Source organism: Etheostoma spectabile, chromosome 21 (assembly GCF_008692095.1).
Source record: "Etheostoma spectabile isolate EspeVRDwgs_2016 chromosome 21, UIUC_Espe_1.0, whole genome shotgun sequence".
Classification (NCBI taxonomy): domain Eukaryota; kingdom Metazoa; phylum Chordata; class Actinopteri; order Perciformes; family Percidae; genus Etheostoma; species Etheostoma spectabile.
Window position 1 is genome coordinate 7,848,841 of NC_045753.1, and position 2,631 is coordinate 7,851,471.

A 2,631-nucleotide genomic window follows, 5' to 3' on the forward strand; every position below is an offset into this window, starting at 1 on the left:
TATATATATATATATATATATACATACACACACACACACACAAACATTTGAGTACAGCACATGATACACAAATCACAGGCACTGCTGAACACGAAGAGAAAGCTTTGTAAGTGAAACTACAGATTTTGGCTTTAGTGTTACCTGTAGTTACACTCAGCACCTTCAGGTTCCCCTTTAGCAGATTATACTGCAGAAATTCCACAGACAACTAGTTTTGCTCTGACTAAAATGATCAACTAGTGGTCCCTAGTGTTAACCAGGCACCCCTTTTTTTGTTTTATTTTGTTAAAAAACACAAGCATTGAAACAATTCTTGGGTGGGCGCGCTGGTCGCAGTTCTTAAATCTAGCTTGGTGATTATTTAAAACTGAATTAAAGCCCGTTACTCGTACGCTTAAAGTTGAAATTTTAACTTTGGAGTGTCAAGTCTACAGTGCTGTTGACGGCAATGGAGGCTAAAGAAAGAAAAGTACTGTTTAAAAAACAAAAAAAGAGATTCTTGGTGGACTCTTTGTTAAGCTGCGTAACAACCAAATTCTACTCTCCTTCCTTCATGGGAATATCGCGAGAGGGTCAAAATAACTTTCTGGAGATTAATAATTTGTAGCATAATTGTTTTTTTTCATAGAGTAGTTGTTATATTGTCTGCCATATTGGTAGAACGCAATGAATGTAATGCCTGCATGGGCCTTTAAAACTTGGAAATTAGTCATTTAAAACGTTGCTGTGGTTGTGGAATGTATGCAAGTATACTTACATGCCCCAAATCAAACTTGTGTAACATGACAGTTTCCCGCTATAAAAATAAGAAGGCCTCTTGGAAGCTAGCTCACCGTCCCTGCATGGGACGAGCACAGACATCTACACTCACTCACATTATTACCTTGTAGAAGCTGTCAGCTGGTGTCCATGTGGTGTGACTCAAAGCCTAGCTCCTCTCAGGTTGAGTTGGGGGGGGATGACAATGTGACAATAGAAAGGTCTTAACTAATCACTTGTTGCTAAAGTACACATGGCCAATGGCTCAAAGCAATTGTTGCCAAAGCCACCAAGGGGCTATTCTCCATCATGTACTGTAAGCTTGTGGTAAGCAGCTGACAGAGATGTGACGCTGGTGTTGGAGGGCTACAGAGAAGTGACTGCAGCACATGTACAGTCCTGGCTCTCAGCATCAGACCAGTTTAGACTGCAGACGCCCATTGAGAAATAATGACCTCACTTGGACTGAAGCAAAGTGAAAATACAGCCCGTTTAGAAGACTTCAGTTATAAAAAACATGAGTTTTGTAATAGTTAAAGAAAAAAAAGATAATTTAAAGAGTTAAGTGCTGGGAGAAAATGACTAATGAAAAGATGGAGAATTATTAAGAATGTATTTTTCTATAGTTGATTGTGAGAATATTAAAGATAATTTGAAAGTAAGGGCAAGTTCTTCAGTTGAACTGGGGTCATTATTTCACTGAAAACCAATCATGGCCTTCAAATGGAAAGCCGTGTTCCTCATACTTCCAAATGTTATGTTCCTGATAGCTATCAGTAGCTCCTAATATCAACATTTTCATTAAGGGAAACCTGTGAGCCTGAGACAGGGAAACCATTCTCACCACATATTGTGCCTATGAACAACACATTAACATGCAACATGAACATGCATGCAAAATCGTGCGCGCGCACACACACACACACAGACACAGGCAGGATGCCATCTTATTCTAGCCTTTAATGTGGACAGAGACACGATGGAGGTATGTCTTTATTCAGATACATATACACACATATTATACATATTTACAAATAATGGTATACTACTAATAATAATTGATAACTTAGCAGTTAAGCTTAATAAATATATAACCTGAAACCTTGTATTGATTACATAGAAGAACTTCTTGTTATTGAGGTATTGCTATATGATATGTATCGCTGAACTAGATGACTATAGTGAATTTCTTTTTTCTTTTTTTTTATGTTTCCTTTTTTTTGTAATTTTTCCTTTTTGTGTGGGTTGTTCCAGAAAGGGTTTGTATGAAGAGATGGATGCAGAGATTAATTTGAATTTGAGGGTTAAATCTTTCACACTGAGAGAAGAATGGAAGAAATTGAGTTGCCCAACTTGAGTTTATTTTCTTTTTTGTTGTTGTTGTTGACAAGTTCAGCAGCTAAACTGGACGTACAGAATCAGCAGTGTTTCTGTTCCACAGTGTTTAGGCCAAACTTCCGGGAAGCTGCACCCTATTTAGAGCATTTTTTCTATCCAGAGTGACCTTGGCAATGTGCATAAAATCAACAATTGGCTTCAATTCCCAAAATACTGACGTACACTCAACCAGAACATTATGGAAAATTGGAGCAGAACATTAAAAAAAAATGTAACGGCAAGATATATTACCCGTAGAAAAGATTAATCAACCTCAGTATAGTATATGATTGCTTTGTGATACTCCATTTTGTCAGTGGATGAATAGAAAAAAAAGATAAGTGGTTGCAACACCAATTATCCATGTCTTAAAGGTACACTATGAGTTCCTGCATGGTTTCAGCGCAATTTCATTTTTGACTCAAATCGTAGGCATCTTTCCTTGATCCGCTAGCTGCCTTCCTCCTGAATACACTGTGAAAAAGCCCGGTCTCG

At 37.8% G+C, this 2,631-nt stretch overlaps 1 protein-coding gene across 3 annotated transcripts in view; it reads left to right on the forward strand.

Moving 5' to 3' along the window:
- Nucleotides 1-2,631, forward strand: part of zc3h7bb (zinc finger CCCH-type containing 7Bb) — a 14,732-nt gene that overhangs the window by 10,898 nt on the left and 1,203 nt on the right. For all 3 annotated transcript variants that reach the window (XM_032501645.1, XM_032501646.1, XM_032501647.1), the window contains one exon: nucleotides 1-2,631. This exon is cut by the window's left edge and continues 238 nt beyond it; it is cut by the window's right edge and continues 1,203 nt beyond it. The gene's annotated coding sequence lies outside the window, so the exon portion shown is untranslated.